Raw genomic sequence first — 12123 nt, forward strand, 5'->3', positions numbered from 1 at the left:
AAAAAACATGAGTATCAAACTGTTTCCACCATCAGCTTCACCATTCTTCTGCCATGTGAGAATGGGATAAATATTCCTTACTTCCATCCTCCATCTGCTAGAGTCTTTCATACTACAGGATAGGTCCAGGGGGAGATACAAAAATGCTTACACTGGTGGCTAGGAAAAAGTCACATTCACTTTGCAGAGTTCCTGCAGTGAGTGCTGGTGTCATAGCACCATAGAATAATTTGGGTTGGAAGAGATCTTTAAGATAACCCAGTTCCAACCCCCCTGCTGTAGGCAGGGACACCTCCCTCCAGACCAAGTTCCTCAGAGCCCATCTAGCCTGGTCTTGAATGCTCCCAGGGAGGAGGCATCCACAGCCTCACTGGGCAACCTGTTCCAGTGTCTACTACCCTCACAGCAAATAATTTCTTCTTAATATCTAGTCTAAATCTACCCTCTTCCAATTCAAAGCCATTTCCCCTCATCCTGTAGCCACACGCTCTTATAAATTGTACCTACCCAGCTTTCCCGTAGGCTCCCTTCAGGTACTAGAAGCCTGTCTTCGTAGGGGAGATTCTCCAGCCCTCTGATCATCTTCATGGCCCTCCTCTAGACCTGTTCCAACAGCTCGAGTTCATTTCTTTGTGTCATGTCTTCATGTTTACTTCCTGATACGTAGTGTGGCAAAAGGAAAATATGACTGATGAGGTCTCTAGAGAATGCTTCTCATAAGTGGCCTCCCTTTGTTCTCCTTTCTTAATTAATCTAATCCATGCAGGCTGGCAACAAAGACATTAAAAAACTAGCAAAGAATGTAATATAAGATAAAGCTTTTATTAAAGCATTTTTTGGAAAGTGTTTCTTAGTTCTGACTATCTGGAGGCTGTTTTTCTTCCCTTTTCTTTTTCTTCCCCTTTCTTTTTCTTCGTATCTTCCTTAGAAAGCCCTTCCTTAGAGATTTCTTTCCATCACTTGAGGGCAAGGTCCAAATAAATTTTGTCTTTTGATTGAAGAAATTGTATGCTTCTCTGATGTTCAGATTTCCAGGCTAACCAGCAGTCCAATGCAAATCTAATCCACTTCACCAGTGACTTCTTTTTATTCATCAGAATTTGCCTTTCTGAAATAATAGTAATGCATTTAGGAAGATACTTGGAGAATTTTGTAACCTGCCCACTTACAAAGTCTGATTAGACACAATGAAATTAAGAACAATGTGACAGGCTAGCATAGCAATAATATTACTTTTATCTGGGACCAACGTACGTCTGTAACTCATATGCATTCTAAGGCAGAGCTGAAGTTGTACTCATTCTATTACTATTAAAATATCTGACAGCAGTTCTAACAGTGCAGAAATCTCTGTTCATTTCTAAGTGTAAGCACTCACCAGACAGCTGTAGCACAATCCTACTAAAAATTCTTCATCTGTCCTTCTCTAAACTAAAGTTGACTTACACCATTTTTTTCCATATTTTTTCTTCAAAATTTGCAGTCACATTTCCTGCATTATTACTGTGCTCCCTCATGGCATTTTTCTTCTTCTACCATTCCTTTGTTCTGCATACTTTACAAGGTATATCTTAAAATTTGTATTACAAGTGAGACATGTTTCTATCATCTTAACACTGCCTGGCTTTGTATCCTACACTTTCAGACTTTTTCTGTTAGATTCTGGAGCAGTTCTTTGGTGTTCTGCCCACCAGCACTGTCTTCTAGATTAATTTAGGCTACAGAGTCCCTGTTTCTTTTCACAAGTGGTTTTCCAGCACATGTACCTGCTTCTTCAATGTGCTGCATTTCATAGATTCTCTCTACACCGTTCCTCCTGATTTCTGCCTACAGGTCACACTGATCTTAGTTTTCAACATAACTAGGTTATGTTGGCACATGACTAGCTAGGTTTCCTATGTGATATTCATACAGGCCTGTGTAGAAGATGAGGCTGGGATTTCACAGCCACATTCACAATCAGTTCCTTGTGTATGACCTAGTCTTGCAAGCAGCTGTTATAGCCAGTGGTAGTTAAGTCAGAGCCCAGGAAATATCTACTGGAAGACAAGATAAGCTTTCATTTATTCATTTACTTATTTTCTCAATACTGGAATCAGTAATTGGAGGTTTATGTTAATAGGCAATAAATTCAATTGATTGGAATTCCCTCACTCAAAACTATTATTTTTGCCCACAAGAGCTGCATACCTTTTAATCTGTGTGAATTCAGACTAAGTGAAGTAGTTTTGGTGACTCAGAAGCTTTGCCTTGTTCATCCTCTTCTTTCTTTTTTTTTTTTTTTAATTTATTCTACAAGTAATGCTAAAAAAGGCTCTTATCCAAACTTTCATTATTAAAAATATAGAAAAATCCCAACAGCATGAAAGTGACAGTTTGTAAAGGAAGTCAACTGCCTGTAGTAGAGCCAAAGTGACATGTCGCACACAAATTGGGTTACACAAGGGAAATAACTAATTTCTCCAGTTTTTAGTGGAAGGCTACAGTTAGCTTTCGCCAAGCTCACAGCACTGCTAACCCACCGATAAATCAGTTAAAGAAAGAAAGTGTTTTTCATGACCCATCTGTATTTTAAGAGTGGACATGTATATCTGGGTGACTTTCTATGTTGGTGAGGCAGGGAGAAAGCAGAGTAGTTTTTTGTCACATCAGATGGAAGAGGTCTGTGTGGCATCCACCACCACAATCACACCAGTTTGTATTGCAAACCCACTCAACAAAGGGGTCTGTCCCATGGTTCCTAATGTCAGCTGAAGCCTCTGCAGCTTCCCCATCCCTTCGGTTCCCCCCGGTCATCACACTCCCCTTAGCAGCTACGATCAGCTGCTTCCATCAGCTGTAAAGACACAAACTATACAAAATACACGGACCATGTACCAACTTCCCTGTGTGCAAAGAAGCACTTGAGATATTTCATATACTTCTGCATAAATCTAAAAATAATGACTTAATAAGAGGTTTATTAACAATGTATTTGTGCCCAAGCTGAACTTTACCATGAAAGTTTTGCTGATGTCTGCTAATTTGTATGCATCCCCATCTGCCTTCATTTAATTCCTGCTTTAAATAAATACAATCATCTAATTAGAGAGAAGAAATAATTCTCTGTGACCACTGTGCACTGAAAATAATAAGTAATTTCTGATTTAATGAAAGAATTCCAAAAATATCACTGACTGAAATAAACAAATTTAAACCATTTTTGGAAATAATGAAGGATTTTTTCAGATGTAAGTTCTGTACTGAAGGATTGATGAGAAAGATGACCTTATCTGATAATTCATTTGCAGTGAGTAATTTCACTGCCTCTACTAACTGAACATTTCTATGCAGTCAACAAATTTCATTAGACAGAAAAAAAAATGTGGTGATGGAAATACATGTTTACTCAAATATCAGCTAAAGAAAAATGCTACAATCCTAATATATCCTTGAAATAAGGAATGGACTATTCTAAGAGGTCACATGTGAGTATATGTCAGAACGGGGGAGCACAGCTGTGATTGATGGGGACTTCAAAATATAGGAGGCTCAGCCAAAAGTCAACATTTTGTTTCTGATGCCAGGCAAGGGACTAGTAAACACTGACACTAGCACACTAAAAATTGTATGAAGAGAAACTGAGCTTTTCTTGAGATAAAGAGGGCTATACCTTTAAAACACCCAGGCACCCAGTTCCCACTGAACACCCCTGAGGTCACCGTGAGAAGTAATCAGCAGTAGGATCAAGTCCCTAGAGAGCCAAATTTTAATCTGATTACAAATGAATTTTGAGAGACTGGGTAATAAACTCCCTAGAGCCAAATTTTAATCCGATTACAATTGAATTTTGAGAGACTGGGTACCTAATTCCCTTTAAAAAAATGGCCTTAAAACTTTAATCCTGTTCTCAACTACAACATTTTAAACTGACTTCAGAGTAGCTATTTTGGATTTAAATTAGTGCAAGTGAGATTAACATCGGAGCCAGAAGCAGTTCACACTCCGTGCGGGTCTGAGCAGCAGAAAAATTGGGGCTGAGGCACAAATGTAACTATGAGGGAATGAAAGTGGCTGGGATTTTTCATGGATTTTTATCCTACATATCTTAATTTACAAGGTATTTTGAATGTATGCTCCATCACACTTGTTCATGAACATAAATAAAACATAAGTAACAAACCAGAACATATAATTTAATTTTCCACTCTGCTTTTTTTTTTTTTTTTTTAACAGCTTTAATTACTTGATATCACAATCTAATCTATGCTTCTTTCAGTTGTCTATAGAAATTACTGACTGGCACTCTAAAAGGAGAGGAACTCTGCAGAAAGAATTAAGGAAAGTTGAACGTGACAGTCTGTGTAGAAGCCATAGGACAAGGAAATTTTAGGCATGTGAATTTCCACATTATATTGAGGGCTCAGGTGGGAATTAATCAAGTTACTGAAGGCCTGTGAGATGCTATTGAATCTATCTTCCCAGTTCACGGAGGGATCAATTATTTCTTTGTGCTCTGTGCTAAGTGTTCCTCTCTTCCATTCTTCAAAATCTCCTCCATAGCAAGTATTCCAGAGGTGCTTCTTTTCCACAGTACATTTCCACTTGCCTATGGCATCTATCAAGAAAACTCCTTGGAGATTTTCTAACTGCACAATAGGGTTCACATAAATATTTAGTTAGCAGTATACTTGACACCATATATGCTAGCTGAATCACGTTTCCACAGAACTAGAAAATTACAATAAAATTTCCTCTGTTTTCCATTTAGGTTCATCTGAAATAAGTGCCTTAATCCAGAGCTGGGAAACTGCATAGTTTAATGAGATTGTCTTTACTAGATTATTTGCCTTGAAAAAGCTCTTTTAAGTTGATTCAGTCATGTTACAAGTAAGGTTCTTGATCTCCTAAATACTGAGATCTGCAGTTTGTCATCTATTCCAGCTACCCGAATTAGGGCTCTGAACTTCTCAGTGCTCAAGTGAAAGTTCTGGGAACCTCCTGAGTTGAAGCAGTCAGTCTGAAATCTGAGGCATCCACTATATGGGAGATCTGGTTCCCCCAGCATGGCATAGGCATAGTGGTACCACCAAACATGCCTCCAGTGCCACTGGCATCACCTCGGGCATCCTGCCAGCCTCCAGCATGGCCACAGAAGGTGCACATCTCCAGGAGCTCTTCTGTGGCATGTCTGTCCACTCAGGGAAGGGATTTCAAGTATCCCAGGATGTTTCAAAGAAATCTCTACCAAGGTCTAGCTGAATGTAGTGAATCTTGTCAGGTATTTTTTTTTCCACGCGCTATGTTGGCTACTTTCTTTCTAGAACTGTGGCTATCCCTTTCATTTGAAGCTGGCCACAAATTTTAAATGGCAATTTTCTTAGATTAAAATAACCCAGTACCTTCCTGTGTTGATTGGCAGCATTTTTCTCCAGAACAATGTGTTGGTGCACAACAGAGGGTGCAGAGATGGGACTTCACATGCAAATATGGTTGTGCTGCTTGTGAGGCACCAGCCCCCAAGCTCAGCAGAAGAATTGAGTCCCTCTACCTGTGGAACTGTCCCTAACTCATCAATTCCAGTGGGGTTTGGATCAGGCACTAATTTTACTTTTTCTCCTTAATCTTCATACCCATTACCAAATAGGGTGACTTGATTGCTATGCACCTACTTAATTCATGGTTGCTACATTTAATACAAGGCTCCCTGGTTTGCTTTTGTTGTGATCTGTTCTTATGGAAGCCACACATGTTCTGGAAAGAATCAAATACCAAATGAATATTTTCCTGAGGCAGAAAAAACAATCTGAAAAGACTTAAATGAACTGGGAAGAAGCCACTAACAAAAAAGTATTGATTGCATCAGTCTTTCTCTCTTGACTCACCAATATCTCCCTCTGGCTTTTATGTTTGTAGAAATCCAAGGCTGACAGAGCTGCTCCAATGTGTACCAAAGGCAGCGCATTGATGAATTGAGCCTTTGATTTATCAGTTACTCTTTCTGAATCCCACTGTTTGAGATTTCTCATCTTCTATATGTTCCATTAAATGGGAAATTTGCTATGACAATGACATTCTAGGAGTAGACTTTGGTTTCTCCCATTAATTGGTTAGGCTAGTATATTGGCAATTTTCCCAGAGGCACTGATAAACTAGGGTATATATATATAGCACATATCATAAAATTTGCAGGGTATAGATAAAAAGATCGTTACGATTCTTCCCTGTTACTTTTCTCATGTTTTGCATTTTATTTCTCAATATTGTGTTCTTCCTTGTTTCCTACAAAAATATTTTTTCTAGTAGCTGTATAAGGGTAATTTAGGAAGCTATTGGAATAATTTGGGAACACTTAGCTGAAAAAGGAAAGTGTTGTCTCAGAACAACAATAGAAACAGACAAAATGTCATTTGCCCACACGTTTTGTATTATACAAAATTGCACACATCATATTCTTACAACTGAAGAAAAACCAGTTTGAAAAATGAGTCTATGATGGATAACAGAGCTTTTCAACTCTGCCTCTGACTTCGTGTACTTAGCAACCCTACTGTATGATTTCAAAGCAGCTGGAACTCTTCTGAAGCTCTTGAGCAAGAAAACAAAGTCATTCTGCTCTCATTCTGCCATGCAATTATACCCCTATAAGCACACTTGCTAATAATAAAATGGAACAGAACAGATAAGCTAAGCACCAATGAATTATAATGGATATTTAGGTTTTAAAAACTGGTAAGGGGAAAATGCTGCAATTTCAGTGATAAAGTACTTCAGATTCAATCTTTTTCTTTTCAGTGACCTTCAGCTTCATCTTTGCTGCACCTCCAATGGTAATGAGCATGTCAAAAAAAAAAAAAGAAAATAATTCCTATTTCCCCAGGAACTTAGTCTGCCCATTAATTGAGTTGCATTTCTTTAAGCTCGTACTTTACTTCTGGGAAAGAAATCTCTAACTCAACGTAGCAGTTACCCTGTTCAGCTTGGAAGTCAATGGTTCATGAAGACTGTGCCTGTCTAGCCAATCAGCTTTTGGGATTCTCATTCTGGGACACGTCTGACTCTACAGATGGCACGGAGCTAATGTGTGCTACAGATTCACACCTGATAGCAATTGCTTTTGAAACCACTGCCTCTTAGCTCCATATACCATAAATAAAATGACCTCTTTTGCCCAAGAAAAAAACTTCCTGCTTGGTTTCTTGCTGGAAGCTGAAATCTTCCCTTTACCTAAAAAGAAAAGGCACACCTTGTGTTCATTCCATGTGAGTGAAGAGCCTTCTCAAGTGTACATAATTCACCCAGCATCTCTTCAGGCATCAGTCTCTAACCCTACTGAGAAAGAAATGTTGCAAAGCCATCTGTAAGAACAGCAGAATAACATGAACCCGAATAAATGACTGCCTTAACTACTCCAAAACCCACAATCAGCGTACCTGATAATCATTCAGAAAAGAAGCAGCCTGTGATTCCAGCTTGCTTAACTGACACCATCTGCCTCTTTAGTCTCTTTCTCCCACTGACACCAACAGGTTTTCACCTTCTGGTTCATGAACACCTTGCCAGAATAATTTCCAACCCTGGCTGGAACCAAGCTGCCTTTTTTCTCACTCTTGCGTGCCTCAGACAGAGCTTTCCCAGGAGAAGTGCTGGAAGACAGGAGGCCCTCCGCTGTCCCAGAGTGGCTGTGAACATCTCTGGCACTGTTGTGTCATGCACCCTTGTATCTGGAGAGCAGAGAGGAAGAATGGGTGAAGTGGGAACGTGGATCTGCCCACTGCACATAAGCACCTACCTGCAGCCTTAGCACCAGTGAGGTACCTCCCCTCACACATGGGAGAAGTGGGAAACCTGGCTCTTAATAAAAGAAGGCTTTCAAAAAGCTGGGAGAGGGAACAGGCTTGAAACTTAAATGTTGCACTGGTTATTTTTGGTGTTCCTATCGTGAACGACCACATTCCACATACAAGATGTAAAACATTATTTTTCTTGAAATTTGGGCACATCTGTGACCATCATATTTCACTGGTAAGAACCCAGCAAAAGGAAAACTGTCTCACACAGTGCTGACTCGGTGTACCTTCTCCCTCTATGTACCAGTTAGGTGAACCTGTCCTCTGTTGTCTCATGAGCTGTTGATGATTACATCTGATACATTATCTTTTAAACACAGCATGAAGCTAATTACTGCCACCTATATCTCCAGGCACCTTGACTGCGGCTCAAATTATTCTTAGCTTTATATCAAGAAACCCCACTGACCCCTAATTGTATGAATTCCTCATTTATAGATTTTTTTCTGTGCTGTACCTGTACTTCAGGCACATCTTTACACAAGGAAATGCAGTCAAGGCCAGCTTTTTGCTGTAAGCACAAACCTCCACTTCTTGCTTTCCCTAGATGTTTTCTAACAAAATCTGTGTTGGAATTTTGTTCTCAGAGCATTTCTGTAAGGAATAATTTCAATGACCTCAGCAAATTACCTGTGAACGAATCTCACATCAGCAAGGAAAGGGCATTTTCTGCCTCTTTTTGGAGGTTCAGTTTTGCTGTTATGGAGAAGGCTTTAACCTCCTCTTTTCAAGTACCATAACTTATTATTTGTTCAGCATTCTTTCATGAAACTTCAGGAGTGCAAAATATGCCTTTCTTCACACAATGATGACAAGCTGTCAATAATGAAGGGCAATTATTCTGTCTCACAGTCCCATGGAGGATGGTGCACCCACACCATGGCAGCTTAGGGATTAGGGGAGCACCAGAGTTCACTGCTTGAATTTGCCAAAAATTTGGCAGGGACAGTTCTCTGGGGCTTCCTTAAAGGAGTGGGGAAAAAAAAAAAAAAAAAACCTCTTTAAACCAGAAAACGCTGTCTTTCTTGCCCTTGTTTCTCTGATTAGATTAGGACTAGTCCTTAATGCTATGAACCTCAGGTGAAGACAAGGAAAGTGCAAGTATGCATGAACTGAGACCAAATGTAATAGAAGATGTTTCGACTAGATTGGCTTACAATGTATAAGTAAGGATGATGTTTTCAAATTTGTGGGTTCCAGTGTACTTCACCCTACCCCATTTATGATCCTGTCTAATTTTATTTGCATTAACTACTGTTTTTTAAGATCTGTTGAAAAATAGGAGAGGTATCACAAGATGGATGAAAGGTAAACATTTCATCTTTTTTGAAAAGCATAGAGACTGGATGATCTCAAGGATTACAGACCTGACAATTCAGTTGTTAGAAGAAAACAGTCAGCTACCAGTCAGCAGGATAACCTGCATGCCCCAGTAAGAAAAAATAAGAAGTGTAAGAAATATCATAGATTTGTCAAGGACAAATTGTGGCAAACATTCAGTTTCCTGCTACAACAGATTTGGGACTTCGCAAATAGCAGAAAGGCATTGGTGTCCTGCATTTCAGCGTATAAATGCTTTTCCAGTACATCACAGGTTCTCACAAGCAAACTAGAAAAGCACTGTGTAGGAAGAAGTTAAAAAAAGGAGTTCAGAAACCTTCTATTTGGTCAAAATGTAAGGACAAACAGAGGAGGCTATATAGTCTTCCTTGTCACCTTTCCTATGTGGTGCTTTTGCTTATATTCTGACCACAATACAGCACAGTCATTCAGTGTAGGGAGACACCAAGCAAGGGACTGGAGAGAAGATCTCTATCACAGAATGACCTTGGGCAGATTGATATCTAAGAAGCTATGAGTTACTAAAAGGAAACTAAAAAGAGCAAGCCACAGCTCTTGAGGAGGAACTGGGTGCAAAACCGTTTGGGAATAACTGATTAGGTTGGAGTACTGCAGAAATGCACATGAACATTGTTGTGAATTTTGTGTACAGAAGCAAACATCATTCTAGGTTGCCAAAATAGAATAAGAGGTCTCTAAGATATTTGAAGATTCCTACTCTACACCGCACTGAAGGCACAACCTGAATACTGAGTTTAGTCTGTGCATGTTTAAATGAGATGTAAATAGATAGCAGGAAAAGCTTTTCAGGAGTAGGAATGGTGACAAGGAAGAACAGCTTCCCCAACAAGAAAAGCTTTAACAACAAATAAATTTTATATGGGCTTCTTGTTCCTCCTTTTCTTTATTTGATCTTTCCTTCCTTTCCTTCCCTTCGTCCTTGCAGTAGATAGCAGTTTGGGGTGTGTTCCAGCTCAGTGACAGTATACAAGCCCAGAGGTGTTGAAGATAACTATTACTTTAAAGAGTGGGAGGAAGTGAATGAGATTTGAGTGCGTGATGGATACATCTGACAGGTATTGTCACCCTGAGGGGACTAGCAAAAGACATTTAATTTTCACTTATCAACAACAGCCTTACTCTACAGGGAAATACACAAACCCATCTCAAAACCCACCACTTAATTGCTTTGAGCTACCCATCCAGTTCTGCTTTACGCCTCCAGAGTCTCTGAGGGTGCCCGTTCCTCACACATGCTTTGAGGCTCCTGATATTACTTACAGCAGTGAAGTACAGTGCTGGGGTATCTTAGGGTGACTCTCTTCTGATGTCCCCATGAAGATTTGGCTCCTGGGATTTTCTCTCTGAAAACAGCTGAAAGAAGCTGAATACCCCCAATATCTGGCATCAGTCTAAGATATGGGTATCAACACCGACAGGCAAATATCCCAAATATACTGCCCCTAGGAAATGCATGTGGAAGGAATCTGTACAATTTTCTTCTAACAAATCCCTTCTAGTTAAAATGTGCACCTCATTGAAAGACTGTGTGGACTTTCCACTCCCTTCTTTTCATTTATTTTCCTCCTTCCTACTTCCCTTCCTCCCAGCTGCCAGTGACCTCCACTGATGTTGGCTGTAGACGAGTGACACCCATACCGACACATAAATACTCAACCCTTGGGAAGTGTTCATCTGGAGGAACTTGGCACTGCCACCCCTCTGCGAATCACATGTCCCCACATTCCTCCTTCCACCTGGTGGGAGCTCAGGACCAGAGATTGTGCACCACCCTTCTATACATCTTTCTACACAATACAAACATGGGTAGGTTTGGCCTATCTGAAAATGCTTTCTTTTTTCAAATATTCTGGTTCAGAGATAGTGATTTCCAGCTCTTTTGAGACAGTTGCCAATCCCACAGGAGAGGAGGTAACAACTGGCAGGTAAGACAGAGCCACCTCACTTCATATGCTTCCACCATTCCTCAGTGTGGCTCACTTCCAGAGGACTCTGGGAAGCCATAGTATCACCCTGACAATAGCTGATATGACTTCTGAACCATAGGATGCTGGTTTTATTCCTTTTGACAAAATATTTTGTATTCTCATCCTCCTGAATCTCAGCACAGGAAAGCTGGCATGGAGTTGTGAAGGATTGTCAGGAACATATTTGTTTCTTACTCTGCAGAGGAGACTCAAACCACCTAGCCAAAATGCATTTTACACCACATTGCAAAAGAACATCAATGCAAAATTCATCAAAGCATGTTTAAATCTGTCTTTGTTTTTCATCTCCACTACTTCCTAGGAACAAAACCATGGTTTTAAAGCCTTGGGTGGAGATGGTTATGAGGTGAATAAACCCCAGAAATGCTCTGGAAACAAATTTTCCTTCCTGAAGTGAGGGGTGCAAGAACCCTCTAAAGTAAATGGCCAGGCCACAAGTTAAATTTGCTGATCTACTACTATAGGTCAAAGTGAAACTAATTGGGTGACACTGTGCAGGATGAATCATTCATGTTTATTGTTCTAGTGCCTTAAGACCAACTGCAGATGAATCGTTGTTGTACAAGATTAGCTGACAGTTTCTGACCCATGGAAATTACCGTTCAGTAACCAGGAAGGTGAGAAAAGCAACTAGCACATGCAAGCAGAAACACTTGCGTATCACAGTGATCTCAGAGCATTTAATTTTATTTCTGTCTCTTTGTGTATAAGTTAGATAAGCGTGGATAAGATAAATGGAAAAATGAATGCAGGATAGATGACAAAGAGTAGATGTTTTAAAAATACACATTTTTAAAACCTGAATTTCTCTTTGACCAAGAAATTACATTTTTGTCAGGTCTAGAATGCAAGCCACATGTTTGCACACACATTCTGCAACCACAGTCCCATCCACCTAGGGAACTGTGGAATTTGTTTTATGAGACATGCAGGTTGTCTGTCAG

This window comes from Tetrao urogallus (assembly GCF_951394365.1).
Source record: "Tetrao urogallus genome assembly, chromosome: 2".
Taxonomy (NCBI): Eukaryota; Metazoa; Chordata; class Aves; order Galliformes; family Phasianidae; genus Tetrao; species Tetrao urogallus.